The 19,269-nt window shown below is 39.6% G+C and overlaps 1 protein-coding gene across 2 annotated transcripts in view; it reads left to right on the top strand.

Annotated features, from left to right (window-relative positions):
- The window catches only part of SOX5 (SRY-box transcription factor 5), a 621,758-nt gene that overhangs the window by 128,744 nt on the left and 473,745 nt on the right, over positions 1-19,269 (top strand). For both annotated transcript variants that reach the window (XM_065742493.1, XM_065742491.1), the window contains exon 2: positions 15,834-15,914. The gene's annotated coding sequence lies outside the window, so the exon portion shown is untranslated. The remainder of the gene's footprint in view (positions 1-15,833; positions 15,915-19,269) is intronic.

The raw sequence follows: 19,269 nt of genomic DNA, 5'->3' as shown, positions 1-19,269 counted from the left end.
TGCACTTTTTTGAGTCACGTGAAGCCTATGTGATTTCTAACCCTTTATTTCCTTCTTTTTTTTTTTTCTTTCTTTTTTGTTTTTTTCCAAGCTATTCATGTTGGCTGTCGGGCAGGGCAAATCAATCTTTTCTAAGTACTCTTTAATCATAAATCTAGATGTATTAAGTTAGCTATTACCTAGCCAGTGGTAGCCAGAAACAGAAAAAGGCAGGAGGGAATAGCCTAGTCATCATGGCTGAGCTGTGATTGGGATCACAGGGCTACTTGCTCTGTGCACCTCGACTTCAATAATGGTTTTGGTTTTCTTGGGGAGCTCCTTTTTTTCCTTTTTTTTTTTTTTTTTTACTTTCCTTTCCTACTTCAACTTTCCTTTCCTACTTTAGTATTCTAATTAGCATGCTTTGCAGTGTCTGTTTTGTGTGCTCCAAATGTTCATTTCCCTCAGCTTACATTTCCCCTCTGGTTTTCAATAAATCTTGGTGCACCTTTGTATCCTGCCATCTTTTCTGCTCTTTTTCCCTAGAGTGTTAATTCCCACCCCCTGAATATCTGTAAAATCAGCATTTTATTTTTTCCCTCCTGAGCAGCTATTGCCATCAGCTGTTATAAAATAATGGCTTTAGATGTGTCCCTTATAGTACATTGACCCTTCTGTCTGATTTATCATTAATTTCCAAAGATTTGTTCCAGCCTTGAACTAATTCTTTCCCCCGGGTCTTGAGATGGAAAATACACTGGAACCCACCTCCTTGTTCTTTCGTACCTGGGGTATTATACTGCCAGCTTCGCTGGTACATGGAGGCATTCCAGTGTGGCTTAAGGTATGCTGAATGTCCCTTGTTGGCTTCTGTTTCGTGTACATATGTATTATATGTATTTATATACACACATATATTGAAGCCTCTTATTTCTGAGCTTGTGTCCTAGTTGCATGATTCAGGTGGTGGAGACTGCCTAGTGTGCGGAGAGCACCTCAAGAGCTGAGAGGGAGTCAAAGGTGTCAGTGGCACTACTGAGCATGAAACAAAAATACACCCATGGCAGTGGTGGGAATGAAGGGAAAGGGATCTCAGAAGGCTTGTAACCCATCAGAGTGAGTGAGCAGCCTGTGCTAGAAAGCTATGTTGCCTCTTGAAAATAAAAATCATAAACATGACTAGTTCTTTGGGGATGTTTCCCATGCCAGGGGCCATTTATGATGTTCCATTCTTTCTTAAAATTGCAATCAGCTTTTTCTAGGGAGAGGACTGACAAGGTTGCTGTGTTGGAAACCGTTGTGTTGTAGCTGAGGCTGACTGCAACCCTCTGCTTCTCTCCCATTACTGCATTGTACACACTGATGCCCAGAGTATGATTGCAGATGTGGTGTGTCCATATCTCTGCCTATGAAGACAACAGGAACTGTCAGTACTGTCACCTCAAAAAAGTAAATCCACCCTGACCCTGTATTTATTAATTATAGCCCACCTAACGCTAAAAAAAAAGTAAAATGAAAAGGAAGGGGAAGGCAAATTTGAAGTGCAAAAGACTGAAAGTCTTGATACTGATTTAAATACCTTTAGAATTGCTTTGTGCAGTTGCTAGAGTGGTTTAGTCACCTTTGATCACATACATAAAGTGCATCTATGTATACGAGGCAACAAATAATGAAGTGTGTGTTCTATATTGCTTCTTGTTTGCAAACCTGATGCTAACTAAATTCAGTTGTAATCTGTGAGGATCTGGAGGTACATTAGCTGCCAGAGCTAATGTGTAACAACAATACAGGCAAATAAACATTTTGAAGGGAAAATCTCAATTCCATACTCCTTACAAATGTTTGTTGAATTAGAGCCTTCAAACACTGTGGCTGTAGCTTAGGCTGCAACTTACTCCCTGCCTCAGTTTTGGAAGGATCGCACTACTTCTGATGCCTGAGAAAAACTTGCCCAAGACCAAAGTATGTCCTGGAAATTTTGTTTCCTTCAGGGATCTGTGTATAGAAACTCCATTTGGGGTGCAGAAAAAGCCACAAATTGTGTGGTGTGTTATGGTAAACAAATGATACTGAGAGCCATGGAAAAGTCAGAGCCATGCTTCCAGATCTGCATGCCAGAGTGGGGCATGCCCCATGTCCCTGGATGTATATACCTGAAGTCTCAAATTACTTAAAGATACTATCTACTAATGCAGCACTAGAATACAAATATATAGAATTTAAAAGAGCCTTGACTAATATAATTCTAGGACTGACTTATAAATGTCAGGGTTAATACAAAATATGTGAGCAGTCTCAGATTTCACTGATGTCTTGCTTCAGCTTGCTGGTTGGAATTTGCCACACTGGAGCTGTGGCAAGATGTGTGATGGCAGCATGGAAACAAGGTGTTGTGGTGACTGTGTGTTTGGTGGGGAACCGACACACCAGCTCTGCTGGTGGTGAGATGCTGAGCTGGGATACGTACGTAAAGCAGGACCAGGCTGCAGCAAGCAGAGCAACTTAGTGTAGGCGGAATAGTATTCTGAACCCTACAGCAGCAGAGGCACCTGATAACTTTTTGGTGTTGTTCTGAGCCTTTAGAATCAGAGCATTACTGTGGGATTTGTGTTTGAAAGAGGAATTTCCAAATCACTTCAAGGTGGTGGTGGGTCTACTGGAATGCTGCAGTTTCTGCCTATTTTTGTTAACTGATTCAGCCTTTCAAGGTTGTTTAGGGTGGATTGATATGTTCTCATTCTCCTTATGTGTGGCAGTGCAAGGATCCTGCAGATTGCAATAAATGGGGAAAGGGAAGGAGCAGATTGTCCTACCGGAAAGTAAAAGACTCTTTCAGGATTGTGTAGGTTGTGTAATTTGAAGATCAACATTGCTTATGGTGAACAGATGGAGAGGATGATTAGAAGCTACAAGTGCCCTCCTATGCTATAAGCTCAATGTCAGATAAACTACCTCTGCAGAAAATTATCACTTTTTGAAATTCTAGGACAACTGTAGGTTGCATTCTATGAAATCGAGAGAGAGAGAACTGGTGTGAGGAGGAGGAAAGGATCTAGACTGTTAACTGTGTGAGACTGCAAACTGCCTCTCAGGAAGCTTAGAGTCAAGGTGGTTTAAGTGTCTGGGAATGCTTGGCATTGTTTTTATGAAACTGAGCAAGAAGAAATTGCCATTATTTCAATCCTGGAGTTCATTGTGGCTATCATTAGTACAAACCAGTTTGAGTGTTCTTTTCTCTCCTCACCGAGGGCATGCTTACCTGCCTCATGAGGTCTAAAAGTACTGTTTTTGTCACACACCAGAGCATGTATGTTGAAGTCTGACCAAGTGCATTTTTGTCACATATGGCTGTAGCGAAAGTGCCTGAGAACCTCTGGTTCAGAGTGGTCTACCAGTGCATGTACAGTGTAGCATGGCACAGTGTGTAGTAGGCAATTAAGGATTGTTTGTGTGTTGCAGGGTTTGGTGTTATTTGTGTGTGTATGTGTTTTGTTGTTTTTTAGATGCAATTACATAGCGAATGACAGTGTTGTAAAGCAACGGACAGTGACTGGAGAATATGTGATGGGTATTTACTGAATTGGAATAAATTTCCTGATAGAAAATGGAATATCTTTCTCTGGGCTTGCCTGGTAAAACTGTGGGCATGTCACCAGGATCCCAGTTATCATCCCTACTGTGAGAATTGGGAGCATATAAAATGTAAAGGTGGAAAATCTCTTAACTGACTAAGTACATTCTAGTGTCTGAACAGCACTTGGCAGACAAAACAGTCATTGTCAGAGCATGGGGGTCTTAATTGTAGTTCTTCCTGCAACATCTGTAAGGGCTGGAATGAGGGTTCTGGTCAGTAAGTAGAAAAATATAGAAATAAGGAGTGGAATAGAAAAGTGTAGTTTCCAAAGAATGAAGCAAACTGAACTAGAACATGAAAAACAAAGGATTTTGTTCATACTCGTGGAGCCATGTCAGCAAGTTAAGAGTTCCCAGGCACCAATGGAAAGTTATATCACAGCCCTGGAAGCCAAAGTAATCTCTGGTGCATATGTATAGGACAAAGTCAAAAGCAATGTCTGCTTTAATCCCACCTTCTTAAAATGGCAAGGAGTGGTCATCTTTCAGGCTCTTGCTAACAGGAAAGTTTCTGTTCACAGCCCAAGGCAGGAACATCACATATTTGTACACGTGTGCTCCCATCCACAAATGGCTCATACACAGTCGATGCTATTTAAAAGGTTTCTTCCAGTGGGTAAGAAGCTGGAAGTGTTGACACATGTACTGTGTACTTAAAAGAACATTTTAACTGCTGGCATCCTTTTGCAGTTTATTCTGGATGATGGGAAATACAATAGCCAGAATATTCTGCACAAGTAGAAGACAGAAATGGTTGAAACTTAATTGGATATTATTCTGTTTTAGCAGTGTGTGTGTGTTTGTTCATATGTGTGTAAACATACCCTGCAGAATCAGAGTATGCAGCAATGTGGAAGATGTTACTGGCACGTGTGTATAATGTATGGTATTACATACAGAAACTGTTTGTTAAATGAACACTAAGATTGTGAAGTCAGGCACTCATAGCATAGGAAATGCCAGAATTAGATTTGCCTGCACAACCTTAATTCAGCCCCTTTGTGCATATGCATTATGATAGTCTTTAATTACATGATCGCATATCAGACCACTGAAAGGATGGTGCAGACAGAAGATATTCAATATTGTTTTAATCATTATTGTTCATGTGGCCCTATGGCAGGCACATTCTGCAAGCATTCAAACCCTGTCTTTAAAACAGCAATCCTGTAATAAAATGCTTGCAATAAATACACATGAAAATTAATAACTTCATGAAGTACTTCTCTGTGAATTTTACCTATATATTATTTGAATGTTATACAGATATATTAATTGATTTTCACAGTATCTATCTTGGTGGTGTTGGATCCATTTTACAGTTAGGAGGAAAAAAACGTTTGAAGGGAATAAAAACAGCTCGATTAGCTCAAATTCTATGTAGGTGGCTACAGTGGACCTAACGTTGGCAGCAATCCAGTTCATTTCAAGCTATCTTAATCTACAAGGTCTGTTCTGAAAGTAATGCCTCCTATTTTATGATGTTGGCCAATGATGTCAGAGGGGGCTGTTGGTGGTACGGCAGTGGTGGTTGAACCTTCCCACGTGAATCAAAGGCGTGTCATTGAATTCCTCCATGCAGAAAAACATGGCACCCACTGACATTCATTGACACTTGCTGAACGTTTGTAGAGACCAAACAGTGGATATCAGTGCAATGAGGCAATGAGTGTGGCATTTACAGCAATGTAAAAGATAAGCTATATTCTGGACAGTCACGCAGATCTTTCTGAGCGCAACATGCAGGCTTGCAGCAATGAATCGGTTCTTGTTCATTGCCAGCAAAATGCATGGTTAATGGTGGTAACTGTTGTGAAAATCATGTTTTATAGCTGCGAATTTGCTCTGTCAGTGTTACTGTATTCTTTGTTGTAGTTTCTGTGGAAATAAATAGGAGGCATTATTTTTGGAGCAACTTACATACACTTTAATTTGTCAGGGGTTTTTCCACACCACCTGGAAGTGTCTGAACCCACATATCTCAGAAAAATGACCTTCCAACTTGACCTGGGAAACCCTGAAGAAAAGGGTTTTCTGAAGCTGAGCTGCTGTATGACCCACGTGGCAAGAGCCACGGGGCCGAGCCAGAGACCGAGCTGGCCTGACCATACTTAGAATAGATGCCAGGCTCTTGGAGGGACTGAGCTTTCAGCATGGTGATGGATGCCATATAGATACAGGAGCTTCACCTGCTGTTAGCACAAGAGAAAGTTCTAGGTAGAAAGAACCCTTGCTGGAGGTGAAGTTCTCTTGGTGTGCTGAGCGCAGAGCAGAGGAGCTGAGGGGAGGCCTGATGGCAGCTGCAGCTCTCACAGGGAGCGGAGGGGCAGCGCTGAGCTCTGCTGGGGGTTAGGGACAGGGTCTGCACCACAGGGCGGTGGGCACAGCCACAGGATGCTGGAGGAGTTCAAGGAGTGCTCGGATAGCACAAGGTTTGAATTTTTGGTTGCCCTGTGTGCAGCCACGAGGTGGGGTTCCCTCCTGTTTGGGGTATTCTGTGGTTCCAGGCCTCTGTTTTGTCAGTGTATGGAGGAAACACAGTTTTGTCTGACTAGAATTCTCCCTGCCGCTCTGCCTCCATTGGATATAGAGGGGAAGCTAACCACATCTGGGCCAGATCTGAATTTCTGAGATGTTATTTTCAGTTCATTGCAACTGTCTGAATCTTTAAAAGGTATATCATCAATTCACTCCAAAATACAGTGTCTACAAGTGTATGTTTGGGTGCATTAGGTCAGAAAGTGGGGCATGCGTGACTAAGGGCTTCCTGCAAAGGTTTTGGATTCCTGCAAAATCATCCTCATTTAGCTTGTGATTCTCTGCTATATTCAATTCTCACATTCCAGTACCTAAAATTAATGAGTTAATGGTCCAGCAGGCAACTTTATTTTTAAATATTCAATTCATGTTCATTCCTAGAGCTGACCCTTCTTGGGTGATATCCTTCTAGAAAAAATTGGAATGTGATCATGTAATTAGAGAGTACTGCGATGCTTATGCGCAAAGACTGAAAGCTCATGCTTTTTATGAGTAAATTAGGAATGATTGTACAATCTTAAGTCTAGTATTTTGTAACTGTTGAATGCTCACTTTTATTCAGCCTTTTTTTAACAAGAATATTTTTGTAATGTGAAACTGGGAAATAAGAATATTGAAGCTCCACTGCCCTTTCCCTTGACTGAGGTCATCACAGAGTTGTTAGTTAAAGATACTCAGTAGAGAGCTCTGCCACTTGAGGTGGCGAAGTAATTGCTGCTACTAGGCTGTTTCTGCTGCAAGCACTGGCCACCAAGGGATGCTTCTGTTAGTAGTTTTGGCCAGCAGAAAATGGATTGTGTTGGCCACAGATGCAGCATTTGCCCCAGTCTCTGGAGGTAGTGTACCCTGGCTGTGCTGACCCATTCTGTCACACACCCTGAATTAGCTTTCTTCTTCTTCATCTGTATTTGCTCCTTAGCTACAACTGACCACATTGCTCCCTTTTTTTCATTTTTTTTTTCATGTCTGTGTGAGCTTTAGGTCTTTTCATCAAGTCAGATTGCTTCATCTGTCTTTACTATTTGGAACCAAGCAGTGTGGCATGAAGTTTCCCTCTTTTTAGTGCTTGTCCAGTACTAACATCTGGGAGCTTGTGAAGCCTTTATGTTAAACAGGTTGGGTGTTGTGACTGGGGTTGATGGCCAGTATAACAGGCTCATGCCTCTGTTGTGCTGATCTTCAGCAGATCTTTTTTACAGATGTGCAAATGGAGAGTCTTGTCTTCCTCAGACTTAGAAAGCATTGAGGTGGGTGATAGCAAAGGGTAAGTCATGAACGTGTCACATTCCCGAGATAAGTTTCAAGGGCAACAGTGCTGTAAGCAGTGGTGTAAACTGCATCACTTGACAGCCAGGGTGACCTAGGAAAAGGCATGTATCTCAGGTCACAAATGGTACTGTGTTTAGCCACAGGAGTTCAGCTTGTTGATTTGAATACTCGTAATATTAGCTACTACATTTATTATATATCAAATACATATTTTATTAGGCTGTTCCCAATTAGGAGTGGAGCATTTCTGTCAAAATGATAGTAAAGCTTTGACCGAGTAGTGGTACACTTCCTGCTAATACTCAGAACAAGTATTTGGGGAGAAATGCGGACATAACAGGGTTTTTACAGCAGGTATGAGAGAGCTCAGTCATCTGAAGAGGAAAGTCATGTAGACGTAATGAATTCCTCCAGATTTTACTTCATCTTGTACTGTGGATCTAGTTGTGCTGACTGACTGTATGCATCACAGCTGCTAAAGTAAGAAATACTGTTTTGCATTCAAGGAAGCAGATTTTCATGGTTGCGTCTGAAATAAGCCAAAATGTAGAAACATTATCAGTGATACCAGTTTTCAAAATAATTCATATTAAACTCCTATAATTCAAGTTTTGAGGGTGTGCAATACAGCTGTATTTGGAGGTTCTAGTCTGTTGTATTGGTGATTACATACTGTGAGAAGGGATGAGGATTTGCTTCTTTAACAGCTTTAATAGAGGCGAGGTAACTAATTTGATTCTGGTCACTCTCATCATGAGTTGCTTGAAGGTGTTCAAATTTGCTTATGAAATAGTCCCTTCTGAGCTAAGGAGATGGAAATGACACACTAAAAAGCTTTCTTGAAGTGTTTCCATGTTTCTCAGCTCAGAACATCACATTTGATATTAATATTAGGTACTGAGGCAAAGTCATCAGGTAGAAAAGGGAGGAAATGTAGAAATAGTCATTTTCTTATGTTTCCTCAGGATGCTATTTTGAGGCTTTAAAAAAAATTCATGCTTTGCTGATGAGGCTGCTGTAAACCAGGGAAGTGGCAGATGTAATTTAAGTCCCAGGGCCCTGCCCTAGAAGAGGTCCAATACTGGCAGCATACATATTGCTTATATGAAAGCGAACAGATGGATACATTTGGTCAATTCTGCTGGGTTCATATGGAAACCTTCAGAATTTTTCTTACTATTTTCAGCGGAACACTTAAATCTGTTGTCTGCTGAGAGTCTGTAGTTGCCCATGTTGGGTGCTTTTGTAGCTTTGATAGGGAGTTTTTCACTGTAGATTTCAGATCAGATATGTTGTCCCTCTTTATGAAAGTTGTCCCTCCCCAGCTGTTCTCTCCCCACCATGCTCAAGGACCAATTCAGCTACTGGAGGAGTGAGCTGGATTTTTCTCAGCTTCTGTGCCAGGAATACTGTCAGCTGAGTCTTAATCATGGAGTTATTACTGGTAGTGCAAATGTAGGAGAGAGAAATCCAGCTCGCTTTTCAGATGCTAGTCTGATTGCAGAGATGAGTTCTGGTTTTGGTTATTTTGACTGGGAGGGAGAGGAAGGAGGAGATGGGGAGAACAAAAGCATTGTATTTTTGTTAATTAAGAAAAACACTAATTTTCTGATACTAATTCATGTTAATTCTCACTGTCAGTTTTTGATGTCTCTCAATTCAAAACAACTGCAAGCAGTCAAATGAAGGGAGAAGAAAGGGGAATCAAAGAGGAGGAGTGAAACTCTGTTAGAAGAACACAGCTTGTTAGTACTTAGTCTGGGGGAAAAAAAGGCAAGATTGATCAGTAATGCCTGCAACTTATATTTTGAGAGTCCTTATAGGTTAGTAGGTGTGCATATATGTAATTATCTAATAATATATGCTGTCTATTGCATCATGGAAGTAATTGAGCCTACGATACAGATGTGCTATCATTGCATTATTGTCCAGCTGTCTTTTCTCAAGGGTATAGCATGTAAAAATATATGAATTGAGTTTCAAGACACTATCAATGACAGCTCTGTTTAGCATTAAAGTTCTTAAAGAAAATTATTTTTGCATTTGGAATCATCTAAGAAATGGGATACTTTTATCAGAAAGTTTTAGTTTTAGAGCTTTCCAGGAAAGCTGTAAACAAAGCAGAGAGAAAAATGAAATCCCTGATATTAAAAGCATGCTTCTATGAAGATTGCAGTTATGTGAGTGCTTCTTTCTCTTTCTTCTATTTTTTTTTAATGAGACAATTTAGACATTATGGTCAATTTTTAATTTTTTTTTTTTTTGAAAATGGGGTTAGAAAATAAGAGTAAGAGCTGAGCTCACTGAGGGAGAGAGAGGAAGGGCTTGAATTTGACAAAATTATTTCTTCTCTATACCCACCTCATCCTCTTGAGCTACATGCTTCTCACAAAAACAGCTCTACCCACGTTGGGGAAAATGGCCATCTCTTCATATCTGTTCTGCACGTTTTGATTTGGTAATAGCGGGTTTGGGGGTTGACACGGGTGCCCTCATCAGAGCACAGTGTACGGTCCAATATGGAAAGATCCATTTATACTATTTTAAATACACTTGTTAACAAAGATTTAACAGTAGTTTCATTCTCTGCTATTCATCATATTCATACATGTGGGATTGAGCTACATCTTTTCATTTCAATTCTGTAGCAGCATCACTGTGCAGTAATATTTTATGTAGTAATAATTTTCTTCCTATTACAGATTTTCTAACTGTGTTAATGGCAATAGGCTGGCCACAGAGACATTCGTGAGAACTACCTTTGCAGTGATATTTAAACAATTTATTTGATCTTGCTTTAGCATATCTGCTCATGCCTTTTTTTACTCTGTTGTCGACCTTAGGAGAATGCTGTGTATAATTGTGGGTATTTCAATCACATTTAAGTTTACAAAAAACTATGCAGATTTCCTCAATGTGTTATTTCTGAAGTCTTTGGTATTTGCAGTGTGTACATGGTCAGTTGGATACCCTTTGACTGCATGTGTTCGTTTAAGTAGAAGCTGCCCAGCAGCTCCAAAGCTGGTTGTTGAGAGCAGCTGTGACTTAGCTGAGGCTGCTGTCTCTTAAGGGTGTGCATCTGTTGCATATATACTTTGGCTTGCTTACCTAAACTAGGAGGTGCTATCAATATCCACTTTCTGTGTATGCTGACAGAGAAAAATAGAGCAGAAAAGGGTTGATGGCATGGGGATTCTATGTGTTTCAGTTTACTGTGTTGTAATAATTATCAATTGTAATTTAGAGAAACTGAAATATACAGATTTGTGGCTGAAGGTTGTTACTGAGCTGTGGGAGAGCTGTTGGCTAAAAGCCTAAAATGAGGACTTTTTGCTTTGTGAGGACATATTTCATCCGGTGCTTGATGTAGCTTCACCCATACTTGACCATTTGCAGGAGAGCTCTTGGAAAGAGCATGGTTAAAACCAATTACTGGTACTATGGTTGCTATGACCTGCATCAGCTTCTATCAGAATCAAACACTCTAGTCAAAAGAGTTGTTCTAAAATTGTGTGAGCCACAAAACAAGGAGAATGAGAAGCAAGAAGTTATCTTAATTAATTTGAAAAAATGCATTTATTATTTAATTGATTAGCATATGCCGTAGAACTAATTTCACAGAACTTTTTGTTCTACAGAAGTGTTTGGGTAGGTTAAAATGTAGGAGTGCTGTTGAATTTTTACGTCAACAGTAACATTCCCCTTCTTCAAAATATGTATTAAAAACATTGGACGTTAACACCCTGGAGATGTTTATATGTGTATTATCTGTTGTATTATGGCCCTTATCTGGTAAAACACTTGAAGCATACGATTCATCTCTTCAGTTTCTGTTGAAATAATTAGTTTTCATTAGAAGATAAGTTCCCGTGTTTTAAGTTTGTCATAAATGTTTGTAGGAAGAAGTGCAACTTTATTTATTGTATTTCATGTCTTCCTTCATTTACCAATCCTAGCTGTGAAAAACAGAGTTACTGCCTCAGAAAATGATGTAAAAAGAAAACTGGTTGCTTCAGTGGGTCAAGCAGCTGGCCTTAGCTTGTGTTGTCATACAGTGTGTTGTTACTGCATTACTGAACTGCTTTCTTTGTCCACGTGTAATAGCCTGTCCACAAACGATAATAATCATGGTATGTGTCACATTTGGTTCTCTGAAGCACTGAAGCTTCTCTGTTGAAGGGGAAAATTCAAAGCAATCATCAGTTCGCCTAAAATTGTCGGTTTTGGTTTCCACGTTCATACCAATTTAGTGCCTGGGTCTGATTTTTCCATTATCCTGCATCTTATATGCAACCGTGGTTTGCTGTCTGAAATAAGTAGTCCAATGATAAGACAAGGGAAAATCAAGCTTTCTGTCCTAGGGGTAAAGAAAATTATATGTAGTTCAACTTTCTCAAGTGACAACATTCATTAGGCTTCTACTTCAGACAACTGTACGTAGGCACTGATAACTTGGTATTTTCAGGGCACTTCCAGTAGTAAAATCCCAAATCAGTGTTTACAGGAGATGTTTTCTTGGTGATTCCCTCATGTGCAGCTTTTGAAAAATCTTCCATTGAAATGTGAAATCACAGGAAGGTAAACCAAGGGACTTTCCTCAGATATGCTGGGGTTTTTTTTGCCTCCTTCCTTTGGATTTGTCCTGCCTAAAGCTTGCTTGACCTGTGCCTACATTGTGTGCAGTCCCATCTGGTGTCTCCATGAGGACCAGTCCGACTGCTGCAGTGCAAAGAGTATCTTAGCCATCTTTAGACCTAAAAGAAAAGAGATAAAACACAGAGTTGAAGATATGAGTGTGTCAGGAAAGAAGTAGTTCTTTCTACTGATTTTGTTTTTCCCTCATAAGATTATTTTGCCTCTTTTTTTTTTTTTCTTTGCTTCCATTTGTTTGGGCAAGTTTCTTGCCATTTACCTTTACATTTACATCTCCTATTGATTGGCAATTTTTAAACTGTTTATTGTGCTCTTTTGTTTAGCTTTTCAAGAGCTGAAACAAAAGCCACCAGGCCCTGTGAGGGACACATTTGCATGCGGCGAGCGTTGCCCGAGGAAAAAGTAATTGCTAATGCATATTTATGTGGCACAAATTTGCCATTTGTTTATGCATAAAATTATCAATAGTGCAGGGCGGCCCAGCCGTAGAAAATGGTGACCTTTTTAGCTTAATAAATAGAAATCAGCTGTTATTGTGAAGAGATCAGCCATTTATTCTGTGTTGAGGGACACTGTCGGGAAAATGTAGATTGGTGCCGGCAATATCATTAAATGGAAGGCCAGTGACCCTTTCGGTATAGTCTATTATACTTTATCTAATAGGGGATAAATGACTCTGGTTGGCAAATAGATTTAAAAAAAAAAAAGCAAAAAAAACCCCACCACCCCTCCAGACTTGTCTTATTCCTCAGCCATATAACAGGTAGCACCAGGTATTAGTTACTGAGGATGTAATGTTGCACAAGCCTGCTGGTGGTATTTCTCTAGCAGAAACATGACTTAAAAAAAAATAGCAAAACCAAGACAAAAGTAAACCTACAACAACACACACACACACAAAACAATCCTTGAACTCACTCTCTTTTAACCAGTTTTGACCATTTTGGTTTGGAGTAGGTAAAATGACTGAGGCCACCCTATGATTCTTCTACATTTGCATCACCAGAATTTGGCAGATCATAACTCAAAACACTGAAGGCCTCATTTGCCCAGTGGTTGCTCAGGTGCTGTAGCAAAGTCTTATGTTTCTCCCCTAACTGACTTTAATCTTAATGAGCAGACTTAAGACTTAAATAGTTTCAGAACTCTGCCATGAGCCTCAGGAGGTTCATGTGAAAATGAAAGTACACACTGAAGCCCCATGATTTTGTTTCTCTTGTTCTGCTCTCCATAGTGTGCTGCACCATAAATAACTGGAAGCACGTTTATCCACCCCACGGGTGAAATATGGGTAGATGGGAGTCAAAGTAACTGTAAATGGTTGTGTTTTCTCTGCCTTTGTGTGATGGGCTGGGCATTTGATTTTTACCCTTGACTAAAACTTGGTAGATGTTTGTGATGGCAATACTTTTTCTGAAGGTCTCTGTCAGATGATGAGATAACTGGTCTGACTGTGCAGATGAGGTACTGTAGTACATGAGATGAAATCTCAAATGTCATCCTTTCTCATACAGATATCCCCAGCTCTGCTCATAAAAAAACCTCTTTGTCTTTACATGAAGGCTCACAGCCTGTCATTAGCCTCAGTTTTACTTTCTCTTTTTGAATAGTCATAAAATGACCCCTTTAAAGTATGTTGTTTTTTTTGACAAAACTAGAAATATTTACATAGATAAAATTAACAAGTGGAGTATTTTTAAGTGCACTTTGTGGAAAGAACCTGGGGACCCGCACTGTTATAAACTAACCTGACTCTAGCTAAAATTCTAGCTCAGGACATTATTACTACTTTTACAGTTAAAATGGTGGTGGTTGTTATTACTACTTGTTCTTTGTCTTATCTGTGCCTGCTCAGGTGCTTGAGCCTACTTGTGTAAGAGACTGTGCTAAGTACAGAGAAGCAGAAAAGAAGGCTTCTTCAAAAACTGAGAATTATCTAGGCTTTGGAAAATCACAAATGTTTTCTGAAGAGGCATTGCTGAAGGGAGGAGATTGATCACTGACTTGCTTATCCTTGTCTTGTCTCTGACCTGAGTTTTTAGGTGAGAGCACAAGGATGAGTAAAATAATTGTTACTTTTTCCTTGTAATTTTGCTTACGGAGAGCGGACATGGGGCATCACTGTGCTTTGGTTTTAGGCTTCTGGGAATGACGAAAGTATGCAGGGGAATATTTGCTTACCGTAAAGTGTTATGGATCTGATCTCCCTGTGATGTGTCTTAATCATGTGAGGAGTGCATCCTAGGTAGGAAGGAGTAGACTGGGGCTTGTTCTTTCTTCTGCTGCTGGCACATGTCTTTTGAATTAATAACATGTCAGTTCTGGAAGGAAGGTAAAGGACAAATTTTATGTTGCGCTAATTATTGATGAATGTTTAATAGGATAACCAGACTGATGCAAGAGTTAAGTTTTTAATATTTTTTAGTTCTTCGGGGTGCTGGTAGGTCCTACAGTGTGGTTGGTAGGAAATGGGAGATTTATCTTCATAAAGTCTCCCTGTGTGCAGAAGTCAGCACTGAACAATGGGCATCTTTTGAAACCTCATCCACCAACCTGCCCTTGGTAACTCTTGTGTTCCCTGAATGCTGTCAGAGCTGCAGGACTGGCAAAGTAATTACATACACCTAAACCAGTAGAGAAAGTGCTTGAGTTTAGATATTGAGGTTACTGACTTCACAATTCGGTTGTGGGGTTTTGGGTGTTTCCTTTTTTTTTTTTTTAAACTTTTTATTTGTTCATTGATGTTTTAGATTCTAAAAAATGTTATTTGAGTTAGACTAGATTGATATTAATAAGTCATTGTTAGATAGTTTAGAGATGGCAGCCCTGACTGCCCTGCCGCTGGCCCCCTGAGGTGGCTCGTGGGTTGGACTTGGCTCGTGTGAATACGTTGGGTTGCAAAGATGATCTCAGAGTTGCTGATGTGAATGTGTTCTTGTGATCTGGTAAAATAGCAGCAGTTCCAAGTAGTTTGTGTTTTCAAGCCACTGCTCTGGTGCTTGGGAGGTCTTCACTTCAATGACCTGAGAATAAAAAGCCAACAGCCACAGCTATGGCAGGTGCTTGGAGTCATCTGGGGTGTGTGCTGTGCTTTTGAGCTGCAGAGAATGAGGTGGGGTTTGGGATGTCACACTGCCCAGTTTTAGCGGTGAAGTGTTGGGCTTTCAGTCACACTTGGGGAAGATGCCATCTCAGGAAGCTCAAGTGCGACTCAGAGACCAACAGTGTGTGAATAACCCTCCTAGCCACTGAGTGGCAGCTCAAAGTAAAGGCAAATGCAGAGGACTTCATGCTCCCAGTCTCATCCTTGCACCACTAACCATGCAAAACGGTCTAATCATGCAGTCATCTTATACTGGTGGTATAAAAACAGAATCAGTGAGTGTTGGTTAGGTGTTTAAACACTTCAGAAGAACAGGAATATGTAGTTCTATCTTCCTCTTAGTTTGAGCGTATTGATTTACCGTGATAAGAGGTGCCACTTGAGTTCTTATAATGTCTAGTTTTCTTTACTTTCCTTTATTTATATTTTTTTCCCTTTTGGTATTACATATTTCTACAGCAGCTTTTACATGTGATATATTTTGGGTCACACATTAATTTACACCAGTCTCTGTTCTGCCAAAAAAGAGTTCACAAACTAAACAAAAAGGAATGAGGAGGGGGAAGTCTAGCAGAGCCCAGGCTTTTGTTTCATGTTTTGGATGCATTTTCTTTTTAAAATAAAATTGTTGATATGCATTTTGCTTTTATTTTTCTAGCTTTCCTCTTGCTGATGACCGGGTTCCTGTTTGATCCTGTTTATAAGCTTCTGAAGACTGAAAATAACTCCTCTGCATCGGGTAGGAAAACAAAACCCTATAGAGACATACTGCAATTACTTTGGAGGGCCAGCAGTATGGAAGAGTGGGGTGTGAAGGAAGAGTTTTTGGGGAAAAAAAAGGAGGTTACTAGGTTACCATATAAGACATTAGTGTACACAGTTTTTCTCACCCACTCTTTTGGACTGTGGAGGAGGGGGAGAAGTGGGCATATCTGCAAATGAAAAAGACTGTTCCACAGGATGTGTATTTCAAGTGCAGATGCTTAAGGTTTATCTGTACTATCTGCTACTTGTTCAAGCAGTGTTGTAGTTCTATTTCAACATATTCAAAACCTTGCAAAATATAATTTTGAAAGATTTAGAGGGGTTGAGTATCATTTAGAAATTTACTGGCAAGATTTAAAAAAAAGGATCCCTGAATTATTATAAACTTCTGTGTATGTATGTATGTATTTATACATATATGTAAAATTGATGTCTAAATCGAATATAAGCATTAGATTTTTTACAAACGCTTTATAAAATGACATACCTTGCAGTTAGGGAGAGGGGGTGGGGGGCAATTAATTTAAATGTTACTCTTGTCCTGACAGGAGCCTCAGTTCCAGGTAATTCCACAGTTAGAGCATCACCTAGATCTTATAGTAGTCTGTGCTTAACCTGGCTGCCATGAATAGTACATATTTGCAGAATTACAGGCTGATGGTCAAGCACCTCCTAAAGGTGTATTTTGGTTTGGTTTTGTTGTTCTTTATCTTGCTATCAGGAAGAGTGGAACGTGTGAAATGCTTCTGAGTGCAATGAGATTATCCTAGGGTTATGCTTCATCTAGTCTGATCAGGTTGCTATCATTGTCACGCATTCTAGTGTCATTTGACCACCTGCAGAGAGCTGTTCCATGGTTCTCATCAGGACAAAATTTAGAATTAACTCCAAATGTGGGTTTATGCGACTAACTAATAATATTCTGGTGTAAATCAGTCATTTGATGCTTTGTAGTGAGGTCATAGGGATGTACCTGAGATGACAATCCAAGTTACAGCGTTTTAAAGTGAGTGATTTAACAGCAAAAAGTTTTGTGATTCACTTTTTTCTGTCAGAAGTCAGTTGTGACATTCATGTATTTCTTCCTCTTCTAAGTAATCTTATCAAAGAAGAAATCACTAATTTACCAACCAATGCGTAATGATCAAGGAAGTGAATCTTCTACTTGAGAGAAAAAAAGTAATCCTTTGCTGAGTTGCTGAATGATTTTAAATAATGTAAGCTCTCCATGTACTGGGCAAATGACTGGTTTTTTTTAAGGCTTTCATTCTGAGAAGGGGTCATCAGCCTTTGAGAGTGAGCCACTTTGTTGACAAATCTGTCCTCTAAACCAAATGGCGTTAATTAGAACGTTAAGCTGCACATTCTTACTTTTTGATGTGGGTGGGGTTATCAACAAAAAATTTATAATAGATTTGATTGAAGATGATTTTAAAAGGTCTGCCACCTGTAGATAAAAATGTGCATTACTACACATGATAATTATCAAGACTGAAGACCGTGACATGATCCGTTGACCTTTTGAAATCAAAACACTTACTATGAAGAAAAAAAGAGACCAATTTCTCCAGCTATGTTAAAATAGGACACGTCTACATATTCAACTGTATCGGGGCACTGTAATATATCTAGAGGAAAAGACACCTTGGATTATCTGTTAGACTCAAGTTTCCCGTCTTCTCCTCTGCGGGCTTATAAATCTCTGACTGATTTTGTATGTGTTGAGAGATCTTTTTTTGACCTAATGAAATCGCTAAAAATATTCAGGTGTCTGAGACGAGAGCAAAACATCTCAGAGCCACCCTACAAAAATAAACTAGTTTTGTGTGTGCAGGATGAAAGAGTACAGAAACAGATTTCAGCTTCAGGCTTTCTAGAGGGGCATGTGCGGTGAGGGAGGGGAGAAACAACCCAGCAACTATCATTGTAAAAATTATGAAAAGCACTTTGATGGTCCTCTTTAAAGTCAGTTCACTAAATGGGGGCCAGAGCAAAAGCCTGAAAGGCAACTCATAGCTTGCCATTAACAGTGTAAGCCCATCACCGCTGTTTGCGGTCAAGAATGAGTCTTTCTGCATGCAGTAATGGTGAGAAAAACTAAAGGGAAAAAAAGGATGCGAATGAAAGATTTTCTGTTTTCATATGAGTACTTGGAACACCAAGCAAGCAAAGAAACAGCAGTTTTAGCTAAGCTTAATGTAATAGAAGACCACTGCACCCAAACTGTCTCAGCAGAACTTCCTGCATAATTAGATTGTAAATCTTCTCAACTGAGGAAGTTTTGCCCAGGGTCAGATTGTCTAAGTAATAATCCATTCTACATAAATTAGAAGATTTGAACTGCTGGGATACCTTATTACATTAGTTTTGTTTTTATTCCTAATACAACTAAGGAGAACAAATACAACAGTTCTTTTTCCTTTTCTTCTTTTTAATTATGTTTCATCTCTTTAACTTTCGATTACCTCAAAAGGCCTTTCCTTGTGGGTTTTGGATTTTTTGTGGGCAATGATGATGAAGTTGCCATCTCTGCAAATTAATATATTTTTAATATACTTTAGAAAGTGATACCAGTGAATCTTTCAGCCACCAGATTGTGTGATATCACTTCCTTTGTATTTACTGAGAGATGCTGCTGCTCCCTAATTGTGCTTATGTTTTCTGTGATGCTTAAGTTTTACCTCACACTGTGACTCCTTTGTTCTGCAAAGAATGGAATTGCCATCTTGAGGGTAAGAATTAATGGACATCAATTTACCAACAGTTAAGTTTTTAATTCAATTATTTTCTTTGAGGAAAATGAGACTGTGGGTACTTGACTTGTATATACAGCTGTATGTAAAAGTGGCAGGGGGCTAAATCCTGAGGTCGTTTTTCAGTCAAAAATTACCACTGGGATTTCAGTATTTGACTTACACAAAGGGAACAATTTGCAGTGTAACACTAATTAATGTGACTTGTTAGTGGTGCTTTTTTTTTTTTTTTTTTGGTTGTTGTTGTTCTATGTCCGACTTCCTCTACAAAATGGAGGAGTAGTCAACTATTCAGGAAAACCTATACTTAATTTTACAATAGATCTAGAGGTTGTTATCATATTTCAAAGCATCAGAGAATCGTTTGAGTTGGAAGGGACCTTTTAAGGCCATTTAATCCAACTCCCCTGCATTGAACAAGGACACCTACAGCTCGGTCAGGTTGCTCAGAGCATGGACCAGCCTGACCTTGAATGTCACCATGGACAGAGCATTCACCATTTCTCTGGGCAACCTCTGCTTCACTACCCTCACCATTAAAAACTTCTTCCTTATATCCAGTCTAAATCTCCCCTC

Source organism: Cyrtonyx montezumae, unplaced genomic scaffold (genome assembly GCF_038088225.1).
Source record: "Cyrtonyx montezumae isolate F1298 unplaced genomic scaffold, pur_monq_1.0 scaffold_3, whole genome shotgun sequence".
Taxonomy (NCBI): Eukaryota; Metazoa; Chordata; class Aves; order Galliformes; family Odontophoridae; genus Cyrtonyx; species Cyrtonyx montezumae.
Note: the sequence above shows the minus strand (reverse complement) of the source record. Positions and strands in the feature narration are given on the sequence as shown.